Source organism: Lepus europaeus, chromosome 10 (genome assembly GCF_033115175.1).
Source record: "Lepus europaeus isolate LE1 chromosome 10, mLepTim1.pri, whole genome shotgun sequence".
Taxonomy (NCBI): Eukaryota; Metazoa; Chordata; class Mammalia; order Lagomorpha; family Leporidae; genus Lepus; species Lepus europaeus.
In genome coordinates this window covers 95,920,623-95,946,167 of record NC_084836.1, presented here as the reverse complement: position 1 = coordinate 95,946,167, position 25,545 = coordinate 95,920,623, and the positions used below count along the sequence as shown (strand labels likewise).

The following is a 25,545-nucleotide window of genomic DNA, read 5'->3' as shown; positions in this document are numbered from 1 at the left end:
GCCCTTCTTCACAGCACTTACCAATCTACAGAAAGGCCCTCCCGGGCCTGCAGCTGCCTCCTCTGGGCCCCCGGCACTGTCTTCCCTTCTGTCTTTGAGGGACAGACCAGGTTCCACACAGCCCAGAGAAGGCCACCTGCTGCCTTGGCTCAGGAGACCCCTAGGGCAGAGCCTGGGGTGGGGGGAGCTGGGGCCCAAGCTTCTTGAGGAAGCATTTGCAGGAGACTAGCTGGGAGCAAGGGAAGTGGGGCCAGGCCTGCGAAGGAGCTGAGGACCTGGGTACAACTGGAGGCCAGCACTGCCTGAGCCCACAGGGACCTCCCGTGGGGGAAGCACACCACGCAGTGGCCCCCTGGAGTAGACAGGCCAGGCCTTTGTTCCCCTGCATGGTCAGTCCTTGGCTGGGGGCCCCCTGGGAAGAAGGATGCCCCCACCCCAGGCACCTGCTGGCAGGAGCAATTCATGAGCCGGCAGGGCTCAGACACCTGCACCACATACGGGATGGAAGCGCCTACTGGCTTTGTCACCACACTCTGCTCACCCCAAGCTGGGAGGAAGCAGCCGTCCACTGGGAACGGGCCCAGCATGTGCAAGGCCAGGCTTCAGGAGCCAGGGACCCACGGGCTATGCCCCAGCCCCGGGCCAGCCCCAGCCCTGTGGCCGTCACACAAAGCCTCCTTTCCTTTTCCTTTGCCCGGCCCCTGCTCACAGGTGCTTCCAGCCCCCCTGCACGAGGGACAGGCCAAACCTTGCAATTCACAGGCTCAGTTTCCTGTGGGAGAGCCAACAGCACGTGCCAGAGGAGCTCTGGGACGTGGGAAAAGGCAGCCAGCACTTTGTGCAAGCACAGCAGAATCCCCTGTTCTTAGCTCTTGGTTCCTCCAAATGCTGGTGCCCTCCACCACCACCCCCCCACCCCGGCACCATGGGGCCCACAGAACACAGTGCAGCACCCCGGGACACCTGCTCTTCCCAGCACAGCTTCTGTTCCAGCCCAGAGACTCACTGTCACTCATCTCGCTGCCAACCGGAAAGTCCCCAGGGCGACAAGGCAAAGGCATAAGGGACCAGCGCGACCCCTGGCAGGGAAGTCCCACAAGAGGCAGAAGCCACCTTTGGTGATGGTGACTTTGTTGCCCGTTTCCCACGATGCCTTTCTGGTTGGCCAGCGGGAGCCAGGCCCACCCCCAGCCCAAGCATAGTTCTCGCTGTGGATGTGGGGAGGGTCCAGGCGGCCCCAGTCTCAGAAAATCCACCTGTACCTGGGGAGACCAGCGCGCAGAGGGGAGGGCTTTCCATGGAGGAGCCCAGTGGGGCAGACTCCAGAGACACCTCCTGACCAGTGCTGAGCACCAGGCACTTGGCAAGGCCTCAGATCAAACCAAGGATGGGGTGGGGGGCAGAGGGGCTCAGTGGGTGTCAGACCCGCGACCCTCCTGGGGTTGGGGCAAGGCAGGGGGTGGGACAAGAGACTGCTTCCAAAATGCCGGTGTCTAGGCTGCGGCTGACACAGACCCAGGCATGAGCCTGGGGCACCACCAAGGCAGACAGCCCCTGTGAGACGTGGGAGGGACAGCACTCTGTTGGCTGAGAACACCTCCAGGGGTATTTCAAAACAGCCTTTCAAGAAAGGAACGCCGGCGCCGTGGCTTAACAGGCTAATCCTCTGCCTTGTGGCGCTGGCACACCGGGTTCTAGTCCCGGTTGGGGCGCCGGATTCTATCCCAGTTGCCCCTCTTCCAGGCCAGCTCTCTGCTGTGGCCCGGGAAGGCAGTGGAGGATGGCCCAAGTGCTTGGGCCCTGCACCCGCATGGGAGACCAGGATAAGTACCTGGCTCCTGGCTTCGGATCAGCGCGGTACGCTGGCCACAGCAGCCATTGGAGGGTGAACCAACAGCAAAAGGAAGACCTTTCTCTCTGTCTCTCTCTCACTGTCCACTCTGCCTGTCAAAAAAAAAAAAAAAAAGAAGAAGAACAGAATTTTCTAAACACAAACTGAGATGGATACTGAACGCCCTCTCGCTGGCGCACGTGCCCCTTCCTGCATGGCCGCACAGAGCCGGGGGTCAGCCCCACAAGTGAGCTCTGATGCAAAGGAAGTGCTCACCCGGGGCCTGCAGCTTCCTCTTTCAGGGCCTGCCCCCACCTCTTCTCGGAGCCCCGCCTCTCCCTCTGAGAACAACTGAGACCTGCTAGGTTGTAGAAGAAAGTTACTTGACACAGTGTTGCACACTGCGGTGTAAAAGGCCCGCTAGGGAATCTGGGGAGCAGATGGCACTGAGCCCCTGCGCTCCAGCCCCTCTGCACACTAGGACAGGAAGGAGAGAGTCCACGCCAACAGGAAACCCCAGTCCCCTTGCGCCGCACTAGGAAGGAGCCTTGAGCTGCAGGCTGGGGCCCTGCCAAGATCTAGAGACCAGAGACTCCACGTCGTTGTTTCCGAACCTGAGAGTGCCCAGACCTCAGGCTGCCTCAAAAGAAAACAAGACACCTTGTCCGCCCCACCTGCCACGGCACTGCCAACTACGCTACTCTGCCCAGGAGAGGATCTCCCTGGGGAGCATGAAGGTCAAGTGTCCCCAGGAAAGCCACTCCACTTCCCCAGTGCCCTTGGAGCTAGGAGGAAAGTGCTCCCCACCCCAAAAGAATTTTAAGCATCAGAGGGGGTGGGGAGGTGTGTGGAAAGAAGCTGCCAGGTACTGCCCCCGGAAGGGACAGCACATCTGGAAGCAGGTGGAAAAAGACACAGCTCCACAGAGCCCCCAGGGACCTTCACAAGCCATGTGCTGGGGTGGGTATGGCACGACCCACAGGTTAGGGCACTGGTGAGGCTGCCCACATCCCACATCGGAGTGGCTGGGTTCAAGTCCCAGCTCTGACCCCTGACTCCAGTTTCCTGCTAATGCTTAGACCCCGGAGGCAGCAGGGATGGCTCCAACGACTGGCTCCCTACCACCCACACTGGAGACCTGGATTGAGTTCCTGGCTCCCGACCCAGGCCCAGAGGTTGCAATCATTTGGGAAATGAACCAGCAGGTGGGAAGGCTCTCTCTCTCTCTCTCTCTCTCTCTCTCTCTCTCACACACACACACACACACACACACACAAATAAAATAAAGCCTCAGCACCTGACATACACCAGGCACAGCTACGTGCCTCCCATCCCCCAGGCGGCCCCTGTGGGTGTGGAACTGGCACGGGGGGAGGGGGTGTTGTTGGGGTGGGTTGGGGGGTATGGTCCCGTGCTCACGGGGGCCCTGAATTCCCCAGTGCGGCGGGCATAGGATCTGAGAAAGTGCCCGAAGGGCAGCTTCCAGCTCCACACAGCAAGCAGTGGCCAGGTGGGGGACCAGGGAAGTCTCCCCGGGACACCCAGGCAACCACAGGCCTGGTGAGCCCACCCTCCCCCACTGCCCCAGCAGTTCTGACCTGGGGGCTGGCTGTTCACAAGGAAACCCAGAGGCCCGGGGCCTCTTCGCAGAGAACAGCTAAGCTGGAGGAGACCAAAGTAAAGGCCTGCGGGAAGTGACAACTCCAGGCAGGAAAGCTGCGAGGGTTGGGGAGGGGCGGGTGTGCTGGCCAGTGAGTGGCAGGTGGGGGTGCAGGGGTGAATGTGTGCACATGCTGCATGCTATGTGTGAGTGTGGGTGGGATAGGGGAATATGGTGTGTATAAGGGGTAGGTGGGGGGTGGGGGGGTGCATGTCTGTGTGTATGGATGGTGGGGTGCAGTATGGTCCACACATCTGGGGGGGGGGAGGTGTGTGTGTAGAATTCAGGCTCATGCTCAGAGAAATCAGAGCTACAATGTCCATCCCCCAGAGAAGGGTCTGGTACTGTCCGCCTCCCTGGACTGTGCCTCGACCACCATCAACCAGAAGACCCTGCCAAAATGTATGTGGTTTAGCCCGTGATGACCTAAGATTCATCCAAGGGAGAAATTCCATGTGGCTGGTTTAGCCCAAGGTGAGAGTGGGACACTGGTGGGGACACGAGTCCCAGTAAAGCAAATGCAACAGGACGTTCCCTGACCCGGAGTTCTCAAAACTGGTGGCTGCTCTGTCTATTCTTATTGGAAAAGCAGAGGGAGAGAGGGAGGGAGGGAGGGAGGGAGAGAGGGGGAGAGAGGGGGGAAAGAGGGAGGGGGGAGAGGGAGAGAGGGAGAGAGAGAGGGAGGGAGAGAGGTAGAGAGGGAGAGGGAGAGAGGGAGAGAGGGAGAAAGGGGGAGGGGGGCAGAGAGGGGGAAAGGGGGAGAGAGGGAGGGGTGATAGGGTAGGAGGGAGGGAAGGGGAGGGAGGGGAGGGAGGGGAGGGGGAGGAGAAGGGGGAGGGACACCGAGAATGCTCCCACGCACTTGCTCACTCCTCCAATGTTGCTGGGCCACACTGAAAGCAGGGGCCCAGAATTCAACCCAGGTTTCCCACATGTGGGTGGCAGAGACCCAACTATTTGAGCCATCACTGCTGGCTCCCAAGGGTGTGCATCAGCAGGAAGTTGGAATCGGACTCAAACCCAGGCGCCGTGATTTGGGATGTGGGTTCCCCGAGTGGCAGCTTACTGGCCGAGCCAGGCGCCGGCTCGCCAAGGGTGATTTTCTAGGGTAGCTCGGCTGTCCTACCGGGGAAGGGCCAAGGAAGCTTTCTTCCTGTCCCGTAACCACAGGGCTTCATGGAGCCCCTCCCACAGGCAGGGCTGGGCCTGTGTCCCTGCAGCCGGGCAGCCGCGCTCAGTGACCCGGGCAGGTGAGGAGGGGCTGCCCCCAGCCCCCCGTTTCCTACGGGCGCAGGTTCTGCGATGGCCACACTTCCTGTTTACTGCGGCGTCTCCAAGTCACAGGCCTCGCCGAGCTCCATCGCTGACCTCACATCCTCTGCCGCAGGGGACCCCAACACTTCCTTGTTTGGTGCTGCAGGCGGACACGCCAAGCCTCGTGTGCACAGGTCCTGGGCTGTGCTCTACTTGCTGTGGGGGGACAGGATCGGAAACCCCAAAGCCCAATGACGGGCATCGGCCACTCCCCAGGGAAGGCGGGGGGTTCCCTGGGCTTGAGAAGCAGTGAGGAGGGGAGCGGGAAGGAAGGGCCTCCTGGGGGCAGCCATCGTAGGGGCGTCCTACACCCACCCTCCCTTACCCTTGGCACACACCCAACCACACATTCGGGAAACCCACCCTCACACAGCAGATCTCAGATCCTTCGTGGTGTCTGAGATGGCCTACCAGGGGCTTTCCAGAACATTCCAGGGGGCAGAGGGGAAGTTTTCCACAATGCCACATTCATAGCCAGCCTGTGACCAGCTCTGCTGGGAAAAGAACTTCTTCACAGGCTGTCTGTAAAATCTTTGCACAGCCCTCGCTGCCTGGGACCAGGAGCACAGGCACCCACTGGGCAGCGCCCTCCCAGGCCCACACCCTCACCAACTCCATGGCCTCCATGGGGGGCTCACATAACCAGGGACTCACAGCACCTGCCACAGAACAAGGCACCACAAGGAAGTGCCACGGGACCCATGCCGGACCCCTGAAGACAGCCACAAGATCTGCTTCCCAGCTCGTTCATGAAGAGAGTGGGTGGAAGGCAGGTGACCAGGCCTGGAGGAGTGAGGCATGGGAGAGGTTACTATTGACCGAGCACAGAGTTTCTGCCTGGGATGACGGGGAGTGCCGGAAAGGACAGTGGCGATGGTCGCACAACACGGCAAATGCACCTGAGGCCACTATCTGTACGCTTGGAGTGGCTCAAAGGGCTAATTTTTATGATGTGCATGTTTTACCACAGCTAAAAATGAAAATAAATGACTACTTATGAACTGAAAACATGAAGATCAAAAATCTCCCTGAGTCCTGCCACCCAGAGACAATCACTCTGAACATCTTGTCTTAGGTCCTTCTAGGTGTCAGAATGAATGAGGGATACATTTTATAAAGATGGCACACTGTTTGGTGACCTGCTTCCTAGAAACCAAAGTTTTCCATGTTAATGGGTATGGAACACATCTACTAGTTCCAATTCATGCAGACAGATAGATAGATCATCTCCACCATCATTAGCTAACTTGCCATTGTTGGAATTTACTCTCCATTTGTTGGTGATGCTGTCATTATCACAGATGATAACCACACTGGTGTTTTCTGTACTTGTCCAGTTGTATATCTAGGGTAAGAATCCCTACCGGTGGGACTGCTGAGTCAGAGCATTCAGAGTAAGACTGCACCAAGGAGGCTGAGCTCTGTAGGCGCCTCCTCTCTCCACACAGACTTGTGTCTAGGACATGTGGGTGTCTAGGACATTGCATAGTGGTTCAGACAGGTGGGGGCTGTCCTACCAGCCCTTCCTCCCCAACTCCCAGCCTCCTCTGGGGCTCCTCCATGCCTCATAAAGTGAAACTGGCATACAACGAGGGCAGAAGTATACCAGGTTAACATCTACTGAATCCCCTTGTCCATCTGGAAGGATCTAAGAATGGCCCAGCGCTGGTTGCCCCCAGGGAGGTATCCCTAGTGTGGGCTCTGTTTTTTGTTTTTTGTTTTTGTTTTTTTTTTTTCTTTTTATTTGACAGGTAGATTTATAGACAGTGAGAGAGAGATAGAGAGAAAGGTCTTCCTTCGGTTGGTTCACTCCCCAAATGGCTGCTACAGCTGGTGCTGTGCCGATCCAAAGCCAGGAGCCAGGTGCTTCTCCTGGTCTCCCATGCGGGTGCAGGGCCCAAGCACTTGGGCCCTCCTCCACTGCCCTCCCAGGCCACAGCAGAGAGCTGGACTGGAAGAGGAACAGCTGGGACTAGAACCTGGTGCCCATATAGGATGCCAGTGCTGCAGGCAGAGGATTAACCAAGTGAGCCACGGCGCCGATCCCAGGTTTTTTGTTAAAGGTTTTGCTCTTGCTTGGACAGAAGCAGGCAGCAAAGGGCTCTTCCTAAAGAGACCAAAGCCAGGAGGGATCTGTGCAATCATCTAATCTCTTGCCTTGGACATGGGGAAAGAGCAAACATTCCGATAATCCTACGCGAGCCCCAGGAGTGCTCTGCCCACAGTGACTCAGCCGGTTGGACGAAGAAGTTTTGGACACCTCATAAAGTTCTCATCCTCCCCTCCCATCATTGCGAGCCCAACTCAGTTGTGGCCACGAGAGTGCTGGGGCAGCTCCCACAGGCTCTCAGGAGCTGATGGTACACAACTCTTCCCTGGTCCCTATTCAGAGGCACCATGTTGATGCTTTGAAGTCAGCCGTGATGGGAGTATTTACACCACAGAAAGTGGCGAACACCGTGGAGCAAGGCTTGCCCCATCCCACCCTTCTAAGGGCCGGTTGTTAAACCCCAGCGCATCACACTCACCACCTGGGCATGAAGGCTGCACCTGGGCTCGGTTTCCTCACCTAACCTAAGGATAACCTCCCTCTCCTAAGCACTGTAGCTCTCCATGTTCTACCACAACCCACATTCTCAAATCCATCACAGGCCCCTTCTATGTGAACCTAGGAGGGAGCAAGTGTTTTCCTGAGAATCTGCTATGTGCCAGGCCTCCTGCCAGGGTATAGATGATAGCTCATCTATCTTTATAATCTCATTGAGATAGTTAATTCTCATTTTCCTCTCACAGTTGGGAAAACTGAGCCTTTAAATGACTTTTTTCTCCCAAGTTTTATTTTATTTATTTTAAAGGCAGAGTTAGAGAGAGAGAGAAAGAGAGAGAGAGAGAGAGAGAGATCTTTCATCCATTGGTTCACTCTCCAAATGGCCACAACAGCCAGGATCGGGCCAGGCCAAAGAAGGAGCCAGGAGTCCCAGCCAGAACTCCCACGTGGGTGGCAGAGTCCCAAGCACTCAGGCCATCCTTTGCTTTCCCAGGTGTATCAGCAGGGAGCTGGATCTGAACGACAGATTAAAACCTGCCTTGGGTTGGTTCCCTGAGAAGTAGACCCGGAGACAAGGATCCAAGTCAAGTACAAAGGGAGGGGGAAAGCAAGAGAGGGGAAAGAGAGAAGCCTGTGAAGGGAGCAACCGTCCTGAGCAACTGGGTGTCAGCTCCACTAGAGAACTCACTAGAGACGGCAAAGGAGGGCCAGCGTTGTGGCGCAGTGGGTTAAGCTGCCGCCTGGGATGCTGGCATCCCGTATCAGCGCCAGTTCAAGTCCCAGCTGCTCCACTTTCAATCCAACTTCTTGCCAATGTGACTGGGAAAGTGTGGAATATGGCACTTCAGGCTGTTATGGCCACTTGGGGAGTGAACCAGCAGATAAAAGATATCTCTCTCTCTCTCTCTCTCTCTGCCTTTCAAATAAATAAGTAAATCTTTTCAAAAAATAAAACAAGACAGCAAAGAACACAACCCAAAGTTATCCCAATGGAGAAGCAAGAGAGCTGAAGTCTTTGTAGGCCTTCTCCCATCAGCCATTGGTGTGGCCACAAGGACATGGACAGAGAGAGCTGACCACAGCTATCACCGTGCCCAATCTCCTGCAGCCAGGAAACGGGAGAATGCAACCCAAGCTCCACGTTCAATGCTCTTTTCATTACACTGGGAGAAATGAGCAGCTAACAGAGCACTTAGCTGAGCGAAGCAAAGTGCCTCCCTTGCCAAATCGCTTTGGACAGAGCCGGCCAGGGAAAGCACAAGCTATCTCTGGGGCAGTTTCGATCAATCACGGGAATAGGAAAAGCCCTTCCGAGCCATTGTGCCCATCCCACGCGAATGAGCTGAACGCCCTTCCTGGCCCCCTTCTCGTATGAGGGGTGCCCCTCTCTGCTTCAGATGTGGTTGCCTGGGGCAGGCATCAGTGCCAAGCTACCATCCCAGACAGCTGCATCAGCCTGATTATAGGCTCCGGAGTCAGCCGTCCTGGGGAGGATCAAAAGTGACCCACTGGTGGCCCAGCCAGCAGAGTCTGAGGATGTCCTTATTTACTGTGCCCCATGTCCCCTGGGCCTCCTGCCCCTTCCACGTCCCCCACAGGAACCCACAAGCAGGCCAAGTAAGCAACACCGGCAATCACAGACTGGTGGAGCTTGCCCCACCTCCAAGACTCTTTAAAAATTCTTCTGGGAAGCAGGGAGGTGTTCATGGGACACTGTGTCACTGGGGTAAACAACTGGCCTGGGCTGTGACGCATGACAGGAGGGACTGTCACCTGGGGCTTAATAATCCCAGCTGCAGCAACTCTGCAGCCACAGCTGGAAGACAGGGACTGCAAGTCCTGTTCTATTCCAAGGCCGCAGCCACACTGGTGCGTGCGCACGGGAAGGCGAGACTTGGGCAAGTCCTGGGGCCACTCCTGACATCACTCGCTCCACTTCCCAGCCTCTCTGGCAACCTGGCCCTGACTCTCTGTCCCCACCTCCCACACAGTGAGGCTACTTCCTGCCAAAGCATCCCAAAGAGGCCGGAGCGCACTCCCCAGCCAAGGTCCCCCGCGCTCTGCTGACAGCTCCCCTTTCTGGCCAGCCCTCTGAGGCAGCTGCGGTGCCAAGATGCTCAGCCCCGGGCAGCTCTCCAGTCGACGCTCTCAGCCATTGCTAAGCAGCTCACACACAGAGCAGAGACACGAAGACTGGCTCCGGGGCCCCAGGAAACAGAAACAAAAGCAGACTCAGGCGAGCCCCAGCATCGGAGGGCGAGGAAGAGAGAGCCCAGGGCGTGCAACAAGGTTCTCTGAAGAGAACACAAACTGGGGAGAAAGCCTGAGTCTCCAAGCGGAAGCCGCGCAGAGCTGCAGAGAGAGGTGGACTGCGGCGCCCAGGGACAAAGTGGACACTGCCCCTGCGAAGGTGGGGATGATGCTGGCCAGAGCTGGAGCAGGTGCAGGTACAGCCCATGCCCTGGCCGGCTTGGCTAAAAGCAGAGGGCACCCCTACGCACACACACACGCACAGAGGCACCCCTACATACATACACACACACACACACACACCCCTGTCCCTGAAGGAAGCACAACCAGGGGCTCCTCCCTGCCAGGCTTCTCAGGCTTCTCCCCCCCATCATTCTAACCTGATTTCCACCACACACAATGAGGGAAGTGGATTACCCAGGATACATATAAGCTATACCCCAAGAATTATCTCAGGTCTCCCCTGGACTCCACCCCTGACAAACAGGGCTCACCTCCCAGGCTCCCCAGCACAGGGAATCCCAAACCCCAGCTGCCCACACTCCCCAGTGCCCAGGCAGATTACAAGTCAGGTTCCAATCTTTGCTAAGGCCAAGGGCCCAGTGGCCTGCCTATGGCCCCACTTCTGTGGGACACCTCAGCATTTGGCTACAAGTTGAAAAACATGAATTCTCCTCAAACGACCCAATGTGTCTGCCCATGAGAAGTTTCATTCTTCCACCTGCAGAAAAAGTTGCAAGTTCCATTCGACCTGGGATTCCACCCTAGGCCTCCCTGGCTGCCTTTCGCGTTTTGGAACAATTATGGTTTCTAGTTCTTTCTCCCCATGATCCCAGAATCAACAGTGGCAGGAGCTGAGTCTGCTCCAGGAGGAACTCATGTCAGCTCAGCCGCTGCGACAATCACTCACCGCCAGTACTTACCGTAACGCTGGCCGGCTGCGGACCCTGCCTCTGCGCCCCCGGAGAACACGTGCTAGGCCCGCGGATTCCGGATACCTGCGAATAAAGGGCGCGCAGCAGCGCTGATTAGTACTGTGCGCGGGGTCTGCTGTCTCTGCGGCGCAGGACCCTCGCAGCTCCTCTTCCCTCCCTGCCCCCCAAGAGCTTAAACAGAGCCACCGCCACTCTGCGGTCCCCAGGGCGCCCCGAGCTTAGAGCTGAGTGCAAAGTAAGCGCTGAAAATGCAGAAGTGGCCTCAGGCCGCCCTAGGCACCTGCCTCGCTCCCGGCGAGAGAGGACGCTACGCCGAAGTCCCCAGCGACCTCGGGCACCAGCTCGGAAGCGGGCTGGGAGACCGAAAAAGGGAAGTGCCCCGAGAACCAGGGGCCCCGAGGCAGAAGGAGCCGTGGGTGCGCCGCCTCCCCGCGCTGGGGACTGGGACCCGCCTCTGGGGCCCCGTTGGTCGCGCAGGGAAGAAGCGGGGAGGATGGAGGTCGGGGACTCGCCGCGGATGTACGGGCCTGCCTATCCCTGCACCTGCCGCCCGGGAGACCCGGGACCCCTGGGGATGGGTGGGGGGCGCACTCCCGCCTCCGCCCTTGGCGCGCAGAGAAGGATGGGCCCCCAGGGATCCCAGGAGAGGACCGGCTCGGCTCGTAGCCACAACTTTCTGCGGCCGGAAGGCAGGCGGGCTAGGGCTGGGTGCCTGCGGGGCCTACGGGGGGTGTGGGGGTGAGTCCGCAAGCCCGGGAAGGCCCGCAGCTGCGGGAGGAGGGAAGAGCGCAGGGGCAGGAGAGGACTGACCCGCTGACCCGGACTGGAAGCAGGGGCCACAGCCAGAAAACTTTGGGCCAGGCGAGGGACTCGGGGGAGAGGACTGCCTAGCCCTGCACCTTGCGCCCCGCGCCTTGCCTGCGTCCCGGGCGAGCTGCACCCTGCGCTCGCCGCGGGGACCGTGGAGTTGGAAAGCAGGGGTGCCGGGGCCGGGGAGCTGCCTCAGCCGCGCCTCTGTCAGCGGTCTTCAGGCCCGGCTCCGACCCCGTGGGGCAGGGTGGGTGGGGGTCGGGCGCCCCGGCCTCCCCTCGCCCAGCCTCGCGCTCCCTCCTCCCCCTCCGCCTTGATCAGCCTACCGGGTCTGCGCGTCCGCTCCCCCCTCTTTCTCTCGCCCGCCATCCCTCCCGCACCCTCTGCCCTCGCCTTTCTTCCTCCTCCCCTCCCCGCCGGGGGCGGAGCTTCTCCCCTCCCTCCCAGACAAAGCTGTGGCTGCGCGTCCCGGCTCCCGCGGCCCACGCTTCTTCCGGGCTGGCGGCAGGGGTGGGAGGGGGCGGCCGTGCGGGGGTGCGGAGGGAGGGGTCCCCCGCCGCTCCATCGCCGCTGTCCTCGCCCAGCGGGGTGCAGACTTGACCCGACTCCAGGGCTCCCGGGCGCGCCCGGCACTGTGACAGCCACGCCCACGCCCGCCGAGCCCACCTGGAGCGCCCCGGATCCCCCCTGCCCCGGGCGGAGGATGAAGGGGGCTTCTCCTTCCTAACACCGCGACCCTTTCCCGGCAAGGTCTGAGCCGGGCGCGGGCTAGCGGGCCCCTGCACCGTGGCAGGCTGGCAGACGTGACCGCGAAGCGCGACCGAGGCCAAGTTTCTTTGTCCATCTTTCCCGCCCGGGGGCTCCCAGGGCACGGGAGGCCCTGGAGCACCCCGGATGCGAGTTTCCTGTTCTCTTATCAGAATCCCACCCTCTCCCTGCCGCCCACCTTGCAGCATCTCCCCCCGCCCAAGAGGAAGGGGTCCTAAGGGTGCAGGGTGGCCAAGCCCCAACCCCGCCTGGAAGCCGAGCGTTCTTCGCGCTGCACATTGTTTGCATCTTGGAATGCGTCTCCCTTAGAAACAATGTCGCACATGTGGATCCGCTCTCCCGGCCCGGTGGAAGTCTGCGGAGCCCGACGTGCAGCTGTGGGGCGGTGCTGAGAACGCTCCGCGCCCGGGAGCAGGGCGACGTCTTGCACCGGGGAAAAGTATCCTCGGGGGTTTGCAGCCCGCGCTGGGGGCTCGAAGCACGAAGCTCTCGCCTTCCTGTTCCCCGCTGGAGCCTCTTTGCTGTGTTACTGAAGCTCCTGTCCTTTGCGGGCGGGTAACGGGAATCCCCCCCCCCCCCCCGGGAATGTGTTCTGAGGACACAGGGGGTTTCCTCCTGGGGCCTTCAGGGAGAGCTCAGACAGGCAAACCCAGAGGCTGGAGGAAGCCGGCTGGGAGCGGGTCTCTTTCGTCTCACAGTGGCCTTCCCTGCATCCTGGACACTTGACGCAGCGTGGCTTTAACTCCCAGCCCTGGGCTTGGCACTCAGATGTGGAAGAGAGTACCCAGGGCTCCTGCTCAAATCCCTTAGCCTCTGCTGCCACCTCCCAGGAGAGCAACTCGCTGGCACACCCTGGGACAGGTGAGCGTCCTAGGAGCAGGCATCTGGCTCCTGCTGTCCAAACTGGGCTGCCAGGACCCCTGCCCGCAGGCCCTGTTCAAAACCAAATCCATCTCTCTCTCCTTTCTCAGTTGATCAGGTATCTGATTCCAGGCATTAGGAAACATCTTTCCACTCATTCTTTTTCTCGTTCGGAAGCCATGGGAGAGAAAGGAATAGCTGCTCATTCTCAAATTAGGACACGGGCGATGCATCTGTAATGGAGATGATAATTTGCAAATATTAAGCCGGCAGGCAGGGGCTGGGCCAGGCAGCTCTTGGTGCAGGGTAGCCGTGGCTGAGCCCTGTGTTGAATGAGTTCCCCAACAGAAGTATGAGAGCCATGGTGCAAGGTTGAGCTTTCTATTAGCTGCATTGCTATGGTAAAAAAGAAATGGTGATGTTGACTTTTATATATTTTATTTAACCCAGTACGTCTCAAATATTATTTCAGTCTGTCATCAATAAGAAGTATGAAATTTTTATATTCCATTTTTGTACGAAGGCTGACATCCCTTGTGTAGGTACACGTCAGGATATCTCAATGTGACTGCTAGATGTCCAGCAAAAACACTTGGTCTGTATTTAGGTTTTATAAAATTTCTAGTTGAGAAACTAGATTTGCAAACACAAAAGTTTTGCAATAACTGGATTGAGCATTTATGCATACCTTTTCGTTTTAGTTAATTATTATGAATAAACTTAAAAGTCGGTTCCACGGGGGCACAGCTATCCTTCAAGCACTTAGCACCACGCGAGACTCGCGGCCACCTCGGTGGGGCGGCACAGGTGCAGGGAGCCAGAGGCGGCTGCCTGCCGAGCTCGGAGCCGGAGAGCTGTACGCCATTCTCCTCTGGAGCGGAACAGGGACGAGGATGACCAACACTTTCCCGGCTTGCTTTCTGTCCTTCCAGACCACCTCGAGAGTCCGGCCTTGCCCCTGGAGGAGGGTCCTGCTAAGTTCCTGGGGAGAAGATGGGGATGGGCAGATTCTGGGAGGAGAGAGGAAGAAGTAGGAGAGACAGGAAGTCGAGGATGCTTCCTCTTCCTTAATTGTGACCTTTGACCCCAGAGAAGAGATAGGCTGATGGGTTAAGCAAAGGAGATGACCACGCTGGCTGCCCACTCCCTTCCCCGCTAACCTAGGGCAGGGGTAAGCATCATCCTAGTCCATGTAGTGGGCCCCCCGCACCTCTGCATGGCACACACATGATGCAGGGGCGCCCACCTGCTCCCATGAGCCAGGAGCTTCAGAGAGCAGCCGAGTGGTGAGCCACAGGCCATCCATAGGGCCTGGCTTCGTTACAGAAGGACTTGCATGCAGGCCTTTTACTTAGGGCCCAGAAAGCAGGGGTGAGAGAGCGCGGAGTGAGGCAGGGAAGGAGGCAAAGCTAATAAAAGTGTGCTAATGACCTAGTCCCGGTTGGGGCGCCGGATTCTATCCCGGTTGCCCCTCTTCCAGGCCAGCCCTCTGCTATGGCCCTGGAAGGCAGTGGAGGATGGCCCAAGTGCTTGGGCCCTGCACCCGCATGGGAGACCAGGAGAAGCACCTGGCTCCTGGCTTCGGATCAGCGCGATGTGCCGGCCGCAGCGCGCTGACCGCAGCGGCCATTGAAGGGTGAACCAACGGCAAAAAGGAAGACCTTTCTCTCTGTCTCTCTCTCTCACTATCCACTCTGCCTGTCCAAAAAAAAAAAAAAAAAAGTGTGCTAATGAGCAGTTTACTGCTGCAGGCAACTGGGGCTCAATTCCTCAGGCCCATCCAAGGAGCCGTGCGAACTGTGCCTCAGCACCGTCCTCTCGGAAGGTCAGGGCGCCGGGCTTGGATCTGCTGATCGGTCTTCCCTGCTGTTTTAGGATTACTCCTTGGAGAACTTACTGCCTCTCACTTCCCAGTTTATGTGGGTATCTTTTGTTTTTTAATTTAAGGTAATTTCATGTATTTCCTATATACAGATTCAGGAACATAGTGATCCTTCCCTCCCACTCTCCCACCCTTCTTCCTCCTCCCTGTCCTATTTCCATTCTTATTCCCATTCTTACGAAGATCTATTTTCAATTAACTTTATACACATAAGACTAACTCTACACTAAGGGTTTCAACAAATAGCATGGGAAAAAAATAAACTGTTCCTCAACAGTTGAGATAGAGGCTATTCAAAAGCATTGCATCCCAAAGTATCAATTTCACTCCTATAGATATTTCCACAGGTCAGGGAGAACATATGGGATTTTTTAAAAAGATTTATTTATTTATTTGAAAGGCAGAGTTACAGAGAAAGGTCTTCCATCCACTGGTTCACTCCCCAGATGGCCACAACAGCCAATCCAAAGCCAGGAGCCAGGAGCTTCTTCCAGGTCTCCCACTCATGTGCAGGGGCCCAAGGACTTGGGCCATCTTCTAGTGCTTTCCCAGGCCATAGCAGAGAGCTAGATTGGAAGAGGAGCAGCCAGGACTCAAATTGGTGTTCATATGGGATGCCAGCACTGCAAACTGGGGCTTTAACCTGCTGAGCCATGGCGCCCACCCACATATGGTGTTTTGTCTTTTGGGGACTGGCTTATTTCACTAAGTATATTGGTTCCCAGTTGCATCCATTTTGTTGCAAACAACAGAATTACATTTTTTAAACTCTGTGTAGTTTCCATACTTCATATATAGCATAATTTCTGTATCCAGTCTTCAGTTAATGGATGTCGGCGTTGATTCCATATCTTAGCTTTTGTGAATTGAGCTGCACTAAACATGGAGGTACATATTACCCTTTCATATGCTGATTTCTTAAGTTCCCAGGAGTGAGATGACTGGGCCATATGATAGGTCTGTATATGTGGGCATCTTTGACCTCAAGGAAACATCTGAGGTTAAAAAAAAAAAAAAAAAAAAAAAAGCAGGAGCCACAGCCAACAGCCATCATCGCTGGAGAAGGGACGAATCACTCTTCACGGAGCATCCGCCACAGCTGTGCTGGGATGAGACATGGGCTGAGGAGGTGCAGCACAGAACACACAAACCATCTGTTCTAGCACCCAGCATGGAGGGAGGAAGCGGACCCTGGAGGCCAGGTCAGGGGCTGACCAGAGGACATGACGGAGACCCAGAGGGAGCCTGGCTGGGGGCCAAGTTGAAGTTGGGGCTGCAGAGATCTGAAGGAGCATGGAGCACCCGGACCATGAGTTACACAAGCTGCAGGCATCGGCAGCGGATGCTTGCCATGCACTCAGGAATGGGACCCCTGTCCCTCTGTATTCTGCTGTCAAGGGATACTCCAGGGCAGGCCCCTGCACTAGGGCCCAGGGCAGCCCCAGGGGTCTCCTCATGCAGCTCATCAGAAGCTCTGCACACCACCAGAAGAGAATGTAACACAGCCTGCCCCAAAGATCCATCTCAGACAGAGCTGGGGAAGGGGGAGGAACCCTGAGAGGGTTATGACACAGGGGCCCAGAGGGACTGTTTAAACGATTGCATCTGACTCCGTTTACCATGGAGGGTCTTTTTTCCCAGCACCATCCAGGAGGTGAGAAGATCCAAAGGAGGAGTCAATGAGTTACAGAGAAACAAGGAAGCCGTAGCAAGGTCTTCCCCCGGGATCCAGCCACATCTGGACGTGTCTAGTACACTAGCATGGTGGGCCGGCTGGAAATCTGTTTGCTTCAGAGGTGAAAATAAAGCCCACTTGTGAGATGATTTTCATCCAACAGAAAGAAAACAACTTTGCCCAGTACCAAAGCTTTAGCTGGCAGGAGGGAAATGAGATGGTCACTCAACTCCAGGCCAGCCTGGTCCTGTTCAGCTCCTCTGGTGCAAGGTCTTGGTCTGTTGACAACACTACCCAGAGAGAGAGAGAGATTCATCTCCAGGATGGTTGCCGTTCCTCCCCTCCTAGCACGTGGCCTCTCATGAAGAAGCTGTTTCTCCAGCCCGGATCTGGGTGGACACTGTAACTTGCTTTGGCCATTGCAATTCAGCAGAAGTCCCAGGACATCGTCTTAGACTGCAGACCTCAAAAGGCCTTGCATTCTTCCCCTCTCTACTGGAAGAACATTGGCTCTGCCCCGTGAACAAGCCTGAGCTAACCTGCTGGAGGATGAGAAATCTCCTGGTCCAAAGCCACGTCCACCAGTTGCCCCAGTCAAGGTGCCAGACATCAGGGCCCCCACCAAAATCGGTAAAACCCACCACCCAACCCAGAGTTGACCGCGGATGCCCGAGGGAGCCCCACTGAGCCCAGACCAAACAGCTAACAGGTGGGAGTGCAAGCTGTATAGATGGTTGTCATTTTCAGACACTAAGGTTTGGGGTGGTTTGTTTCATAGCAATTCCTGACTGTTAAAGAACGTAACAGGATACCGCAGTCTCGGGGAACACGCGCAGGGTGTTTAGTGGACACAAGACTGGAGTCCCTTGCGTTTGCTTGTGAGCATGTGTGAGACATCTCGGGGAACTCACCCGATCCCGCCCACCCTGCAGCCTCCACCACCTCGCAACCAAAGTGGTAGAGCGGTGTTTTCAAACGGCCCAAGCCTGAATGAGCTGGTGACGTTTCGGTTGTGAACGTGACCTCATTTGTTCTCACAAGCTGGAGAGGCCTGGGGAAATTTGAGTCACAAAGATTTTGTCACTGACTCCAACAAGGTTATCTTTCATGGAGAGGGACTATCTTAATTAAGAGTCCACAGTATAACCACTAAGAAATTTCCATAGCATCTAAAATATTTACATGGGTAACGTCTGGATGCGTCTTTGGAGGTAAAAGAGCGGATTAAATCCCTGGGAGAGTTGATATCTACCTAGTCTGAGATGCGTGAGATTTGGGCCCTAGACAGTACACCTATCTGACTAGATTTTCCCTCCTCCAATTAAATGCAAGCAGGAGCTGGTAAGAAGGAAAATGCAAATCAAAGGATCCAAAGTACAGGACCTAGATTTGCAGGGGGTTTGCAAAAAGTTCATGGAAAATGCGTATTATATATATATATATATATATATATATATATATATATATATATATAAAAGCTATGTGTGGGTTCTAAGAATTTTTTGCACCAAAATAAGTTTATCTTTTAATTCTATTCTCCACAAACTTTTTGAAATACCCCCTATGCATTTGCACCAAATATGTCTTTTTTCACACATAAAAAAGTATTTGGTAGAGAGCCTAATGGCTAAGCTCTGTCTCTCAGCAGCCAGTTTGGTGACTGAACTGTTTAAATGAGATGGGCTATTTCATTTCATTTTCCTAGGAATCCATTCAAGTTTCCTTAACCCCACGGTTACATTCCTCCAAAGCTCCTCTTCCATTTTTGGAAGAAAATATCAGTTCCTTGTGTGAATTACAAACACACTGTCATAATATAAATTCAATACCCATTCAGAATCCCACCAATGGATGTTTATAGATGTCATTGATCAGGCATAGTGAAAGGTAAGAAAAATGATCACAAAGCCAAAAGAAATATTAAAAAGCGTCTTGTCCATCCATGCGTTTCATAGGCTCGAAAACTGAGACTTAGAAATCAAGGCCCTTTGCCATTGGGTGGGTAAGAAGTACAAGTATTTGGGCAGCATCAGTTCAGAGAGATTAATGGTAGAGAACCACGCATTTCCTGCAGAACTCATAGAAAGGAAGTGACCCAAGGCCACGATGGGCCACGATGCGACCGGCAGGGTCCTGTCTCTTTCCCTCGTCCTCTCCTGCTCTCTCCCTGCCTCTTGCATCGCCTTCTTTCTATCTGCTCTAACTTCTGCCTAGGTCTTAGAGATTTCTTGCACCCACCATCAGTTCACTGAGTCTCTGGGTGCCGTCAGCTGTGGCCAGCAGTGGGGGCCAGGGTATGGAAGGGGTGGATCTCTGTTCTCCAAAGGGTGCAGGGTGGGCAGAGAGGGAAAATGCTGGGAGTGCTCACAGGGTGTGTGTCCATCTCTCACCTGCTGGACGTGACTCCCAGGTTTGAAGATCCCTGTCTGCTGGCTCCTGCCCCTGACCTCTGACCCCTGACCCCTGAGCATCCTGGAGAGATTGTGGAGGGTGGGTCCCCTGAGTGTGCCATGCTTCCTCACACCTCTGTGTATTCTCCCAGGTGCTGTCCTCCTGGAATGCCCTTGCCTCTCCTCTCGGCTGGACTGTTCCCCCCTTGGCAACGCCAAGGTTAGGATGGGAGGATTTTGCCCACCAGGGTGGCCTCCATCAGTGCCCCTGCTACTGCTGTTGTCCCCTGAGCATCCCTGGGCTAGAGGCTTGGTCTTCAGGATAGCCATGTTCAGGGGCTGGGACCTTCAGGCGGAATGGGAAGCTCTTTGGTCTCCTGGAGTGGGACCTCTTGAGAGGGAGGCGTCGTCCAAGCCGGAGCCCGACCCTGGCTTCCTGTAGAGATATGATCGCATCGCCCGCCCTCACGTGGCTCCTCCTGCCCTTGATCTTTGTACAGATCAGGACACTGGAGCTCTGGAGTGGGCAGGGAACTCGCCCAAGCTCACAGCCAGAAGGTGCCAGAGCTGGGACATAAACCCGGGCCGTCTAGCTCAGTCCCTCTCCCAGTCCTTGTATTTTTCTGCCTACTGAGAAGCCAGATCCAGCCGGGGGATGATGCTTTGCCTGTACTGCTCACCAGCCTCGGCTAACACCAAAAACCAGATGGAGAACCAGGGGCTGGAGGCCGGCGTGGTTGCTGGGGAGAGGGGTGCAGAGAGAGGCAGGCTTGGTGCTTGTTTGCAGTGTCTGAGGGAGGGCTGGGCGCTGGGGGCAGGAACCCCTCATAGGATCTCTGGGTGAAGCATGGTGCCCAGCCACCGTGGGGCATGCTGGGAGGACAGTGGAAGGTGGCCTTGCTCAGCCGCCCTCCTTCCTCCTCTGCTTCTCTTCTCCCCGCATTCCCATTTGTTTCTGTGATCCTGACATGGAGGGCTCTGTCCTCGGGGATTCATTCAACAGCCATGCAGTGAGCATCCACGGTTCTCAGAGCCCCGCCCAGTCATCACAGTGCAATGGAGACAGTGACTAGACCGTGGGGAAAGAGTGTGCTTAAGTGTTGACAGACCTCTCTCTCTCTCTCTCTCTCTCTCTCACACACACACACACACACACACAGACCTGGCTCCATGAGAGAGGCATTCCTGTTCCTGAGCCCTGTAATGTACCAGGGAGTGGCAGGGACATGGGTGCTGAGTGTGTAAACGGCATAGACAGAGCAAAGGAAGCTACAGAACGAGGGGAAGTCTGTGGGAGGGGAGGGGCTCGGGAAAGGCCCTCGCCGTGTACACACACCCAACTCGGCCGCTCAGAACTTCCCGGGAGCCAGAGACAGACTTCTTGCTAATGCTTCAAAATGCAGCACAGTCTCGTATAAACAATAACTCACATAGAAGTTACATGTACACTAGAAAATGATTGTAAGACAATGGTGAGCGGAGGAAGGGAACAAGTGAAGGAGAGGGGCTGGCGCTGTGGCACAGTGGGTAAAGCCGCCGCCTGTGATGCCGGCATCCCATATGGACGCTGGTTCGAATCCCGGCTGCTCCGCTTCTGATCCAGTTCTCTGCTATGGCTTGAGAAAGCATAGAAGATGGCCCAAGTCCTTGGGTCCCTGCACCCGTGTGGGAGACCCGGAAGCAGCTCTTGGCTCCTGGCTTTGGATCAGCACAGCTCCAGCCATTGCGGCCAATAGGGGAGTGAACTAGCAGATGGAAGACCTCTCTCTCTCTCTCTCTGTCTCTACCTCTCTCTGTAACTGTCTTTCAAGTAAATAAAATAAATCTCAAAAAAAAAAAAAAAAAAAAAAAACAAAGGAGAAAAATAAAACCATCCCAGACAGAAATCAAAAAAAGAACAAAACGCTACTGAAAATTGCGCCAGGGACGTGGAAGACAGCTTTCAGAAAAATGAACACAATAATACAGAGAATAACTATGCATTTTAAACGAAGAGACAAAAATAATCCACATGGAACAAGACAAAGGAAATCCAGCATGTGTAACTGTGTGATGTGTGATCCAGCCCGTGTACATCCAGAAAACTTTCCGAAAGCCAAATGCTGGGTTTATACCTAGAAAGGGCAGGCGACACGCAGGGCATGCAACGTGCAAAAACGGGCAGCTTTGTTTCTGTTCGGCCTTTCACCAGAATGTGTGTGTGTGCGCAGTGCGGTGGAGGACAGGCGGTTTGTCCTTCTGTGCTGCTGCTAGAGCCTCGATGCTTAACATGAGGCCTGAAGGGCAGGCGTTTGGCGCAGCTTGAAGACGCCACTTAGGATAACCACACCCCATATCGGGGAGCCTGGGTTCAAGTCCCGGCGACTCCACTTCCCATCCAGCTTCCTGCCGGTGCACTCCCTGGGAGGCAGCAGATGATGGCTCAAGTACCTGGGTCCCTAGCACCCATGTGGGAAACGTGGCTGGAGTGCCAGGCTGGCTTTAGAGAGTGACCCGGTGGATGCAAGATCTTTCTCTTCTGCATCTCTCTCTCTCTCTCTCTCTTTCTCTCCCCTTCAAATTAATTCAAGTAAAGAAAGGTGGGGGAGGGTCCGGCACAGCGGGCTAAGCTGCCGCTGAAACGCCCACGTTTGCTATCAGAGTGTCTGGGAAGAGGTCCCACCTCCACTTTCATTCCAGTTTCCTGCTACTGTGCACCCTGGAAGGCAGCAGGTGAGGGTCCAAGTACTTGGGTTCCTGCCACTCATGTGGGAGACCTGGGTGAAGTTGCTGGCTCCTGGCTTCAACCTGGCCCATCCCTGACTGTTGCAGGCATTTGGGGAGTGAACCAGTGGATGGAAGAGCTCTCCCTCTCTCTGTCACTCTGCTTCTCAAAAAAATGAAAATTAAAAAAATTAAAAATCAGTCTGCCTATAAACTTCAGGCCAGCAACTAGTTCAAATTGAGAATACAGGAAAACAATGGGCCCCAGGCATTACCATGATGTCCTCAGAGAAATTCATTAACTCAGGCTGTGGGCCAAATATAAAGCGTGTAAATATTCCCAAAACTACTAAAATTCAGCCACCTTGAAGAAAATACTAAAGAAAGAAAGAAAGAAAAAGGTTGGTGAAACAATGAATTGAGAAAAAAAGACAGAAGCACCACTAGTGAGGATTGATTATGTGTATGTTTAGGATTAAAGTTAAAACAACTACTGGGATTACAGGTACAAAACAAATGTAGGTGTTACAAACTACTATAATGTAGAAACTGTAAAAATCGATGGAGGTAAGAATTGGTTAAGTATTTCTGATTTCCTCAGTTTTTTAATAGAAAGAGAATGAAAAGATGTGTTTAAAATGGGTACCTGGTGGGCTTTGTTGCATAGCAGGTTAAGCCAATAGCCCATATCAGAGAGCCTGGTTCAAATCCTGGCTCCTCTGCTTCCAATCCAGCTTCCTGCTAATGCACACCCTGGGAGGCAGCAGGTGATGGCTCAGAAACTTGGTTTCCTGCCACCCACATGGGAGACCTAGATGGAGTTCCTGGCTCCTGCCTTTAGCCCATCCTAGCCCCAGCTGTTAGGGACACTGGGGGAGTAAACCAATAAATAGAAGATTGATCTCTCTCTCTCTCCCTCTCTCCCTCTGCCTTCCAAAGAAGTAAGTAAATACATCTTTTAAAAAAGTAAAGTAGGAAGCCCAGCTGGTCCGGATGTGTTTGAAGTTTCTCAAGCATCCAGCACGTGGAGGTTTCAGCCCGGAGTGGCGGCTGCACCCTTGGAGGTCTTGGAGCCTGAGCAGCGCTGATGTCATTTCGTGCTGGACCAAAGATCACAAGCAGCGTGCAGGGAGCCCGACTGTCTTGGATGGGAAGATCTGTCTCATCAAAACACCCACAGTGTCCCTGCGGAGAAATGAAGCTCACAATAGCAAGACCCAGCAGCAGCTGAGTGGAGGGGAGGAAAGAGGCAGAAGATGGGGAAACACACTGATTTTGTCATCACTCCTGGTGGAGATGCGACCGTGTGCTAGGAAACAGAAGAGTCAATAAATTATATAAAAATATGAGTGCACTTTTGTACTGGTTGGCTTATTTTCATTCCACGTATGTGTATTAACTAGCCCAAAATAATGACAAGTACAGAAGGCCTCAGGTTGGAGGACGGAGGGGCAGGCAGGGGGTGAAGCAGTCAGCTAAATGCTGATGGAATCTCTACAAGGTTTTATCCAGGAGGTTGGGAGTGGCCAGTAAGACCCGCATAGGCCAGTGTGGGATATGAAAATAGAGAACCACGGCCACTTCCCATCAGTCATCTGGAGGACATGGTGCCCACGGCACGGGCGGCCTTGGCAGCAGATGGATCTAGGCAGACCCAGAGAGCTCCTACAGGCTGCAGAGGACTGTGGGAGAGGAGCCATCCTTCCTCCTACTCCAGAGATGGGCATGGAAGCCAATGGGAGAACGCTGGGCGAGCTGAGGGTATCTCACGGTTCAGCTGGGAGGACCTATGAGGAGCAGGAGTCCGGGCCAGTCAGGGGCCACGGGGAAGCAGGCAGGCCGCGTGGAAGGATGCTGCACCCTGAAGCGGCACAATAGCCACCCAGGACCAGATGCCTCCCCTACCTCCAAAAATCAATGCAAGACCCCATGGGGAGGGTGGGCAAGCAGAAAGGAAATTGTCAGAATGAACTGAGACAACCAAGTTTTCCAGAAATTGATCAGCATGTTTTTTGCTACTAGCCTAATGAGGGTTCAAAGTAAATATTAAGTTTTTTTTAAAGATAAAATAAATGGTGGGTTTCGGGGCCGGCATTTGGTACAGCGGGTTACCTGCCTGCGACATCAGTATCCCATATGGGTGCCAGTTCATGTCTTGGCTGTTCCACTTCCGATTCAGCTCCCTGCTAATGCACCTGGGAAAGCAGTGGAGGATGGCCCAAGTCCTTGGGCCCTGCACCCACATGGGAGACCAGGAGGAAGCACCTGGCTCCTGGCTTCAGATCAGCGCAGCGCACCAGCCGTAGCGGCCATTTGCGGGGGTGAACCAACGGAAGGAAGACCTTTCTCTCTGTCTCTCTCACTGTCTAACCCTGCCTGTCAATAAATAAATAAATAAATAAATGGTGAATTTCAGGGCCAGCATTTTGGTGTAGTGGGTTACCTGCCTGCGACATCGGTATCCCATATGGGTGCCAGTTCGTGTCCTGGCTGTTCCACTTCCGATTCAGCTCCCTGCTAATGCACCTGGGAAAGCAGCAGAAGATGGCCCAAGTGCTTGGGCCCCTGCACCCGCATGGGAGACCTGGAAGAAGCTCCGGGCTTCTGGCTTTAACTGGGCCCAAGCCTGGCCATTGCAGCGATCTGGGGCGTGAACCAGCAGATGGAAGACCTCTCTCTCTCTCCCTCTCCCTCTCCCTCTCCCTCTCCCTCTACCTCTCCCTCTCCCTCTCTCTGTATCCCTCCCTCTCTCTCTCTTTGTCTCTTCATATCTGTAACACTGACTTTTAAATAAATATTTAAAAAGTTAAGAGTTTCATGTGCAGCTCATCAGAACAGTTGGCTTAAAACTCCAGGTGCGGGAATGAGAGGAGCGCTTTAGACCTTTGCGGCTTTTCTGGAGCTGTCATGCGTTCAGCACCAGGCGTCTGTGTGTGTGAGAGAGGCAGAGCCCCTGCGGTAACACAGTCCCAACATGGAAGCACCTGGAAAGACAGGCCGAGGTGCAGAAGCGGGGAAGTCACCAAGGAGGTAGCATCGGGGTGTGGCCTCGAGAGCGAGCGAGCGAGCAAGCAGGAGGTCCTGGGTGGGCAAGGACACTGCCGCCGGAGGCAGCGGCAAGGGCAAAGCCATGAACAACCCGGCTGGGTCGGAGAACAGCATGTGGCCGGAGCAGAAGAGGGGACCTGAGAAGGCTTTTATGTTCCACACAGGCAGCCAAGAAACAAAATTCAAGACGAGTCGAGTCCCTTGTTCCCTGCAGTGTTTCAGGGATGTGGCCGGCCTGCCCCGAATGGCAGGGCCGGGCGGGGAGCCGGCGCCCCCTCTCACGGAGAGGCAGGCCCTGCTGAGGGGAGCCAGCTGTGGGAGTTTCTTGGAGGCCAGGCCTGCTCCCTGGGCCAAGAAACCTCAACAAGAAGCCAAGGAGGGGCGGGCAGGAGTCCGCCGGCCCCGTCCAGCCTGCCCCGACCCTCCGCCGAGCGCTGGCCCGATCCCCGCAGCTGCACGGCCAACTTGGAAGATCAGACCACTGGGAGACCTCACCCGCCCGCCTCGCTGCCGCTGGCCCACCGCACCCTCCTCTGGCACAGAGAGGAGCAGTCTGCATGTTCTCTCCCACGCTCTCCCTAATCGCTCCGCTATGGAGCCAGCGGCCCCACGCCTTCCTGCTGGGCCCTGATTGAGAACAGGCCAGAGCAGCCGGGCCCTTCCAACAACCTTAACCTCTTCTTCCCCAGCCCCAGGCCGCCTGGACAGGAATGGGGAGGAGGGTCTCAACAGAGAGTGGTGTTAGCAATAGCCAATCCAGGCATGAGGCCAGCAGTGCCCAGGCAAGCAGGGGAGGGTGCGAGCAGGTGGGCATGAGGGAGGAGGGAGAAGCCAGGTCATGCCTGGCACTGTCAGCCACGGGCAGAGTCT

The 25,545-nt window shown here is 55.5% G+C and overlaps 1 protein-coding gene across 1 annotated transcript in view; it reads right to left on the bottom strand.

Annotated features, from left to right (window-relative positions):
* RASSF2 (Ras association domain family member 2) overlaps nucleotides 1-12,363 on the bottom strand; it is a 38,501-nt gene extending 26,138 nt beyond the window's left edge. The window contains 2 exon segments of the mRNA XM_062203904.1: nucleotides 10,527-10,601; nucleotides 12,295-12,363. The gene's annotated coding sequence lies outside the window, so the exon portion shown is untranslated.
* Between the last annotated feature and the right edge of the window lie 13,182 nt (nucleotides 12,364-25,545).